Source organism: Morone saxatilis, unplaced genomic scaffold (genome assembly GCF_004916995.1).
Source record: "Morone saxatilis isolate NCDOM2014 unplaced genomic scaffold, NCSU_SB_2.0 Contig22, whole genome shotgun sequence".
Classification (NCBI taxonomy): Eukaryota; Metazoa; Chordata; class Actinopteri; family Moronidae; genus Morone; species Morone saxatilis.
Genome location: NW_023339785.1, coordinates 26,713,633 through 26,713,901, shown reverse-complemented (window position 1 = coordinate 26,713,901; position 269 = coordinate 26,713,633). Strand labels below are relative to the sequence as shown.

Below are 269 nucleotides of genomic sequence, written 5' to 3'. Positions count from 1 at the left end.
TCTACTACATCCACTGCATCTACTACATCCACTGCATCTACTACATCTACTGCATCTACTAATCCACTAAATCCATTGTATCTACTGCATGCACCAAATCTACTGAATCCACTGCATCTACACCTACTGCATCTACTACACCTACTGCATCTACTGAATCTACTAATCCACTGCATCAATTGCATCCACTGCATCTACTACACCTACTGCATCTACTACATCCACTGTATCTACTGTATCTACTGCATCCACTGTATCTACTACACCCA

General features: G+C 41.6%; 1 protein-coding gene across 1 annotated transcript in view; it reads right to left on the bottom strand.

The window, feature by feature from the left end:
* The window catches only part of rnf130 (ring finger protein 130), a 10,127-nt gene that overhangs the window by 9,136 nt on the left and 722 nt on the right, over positions 1 to 269 (bottom strand). The gene's annotated exons all lie outside the window — the stretch shown is intronic.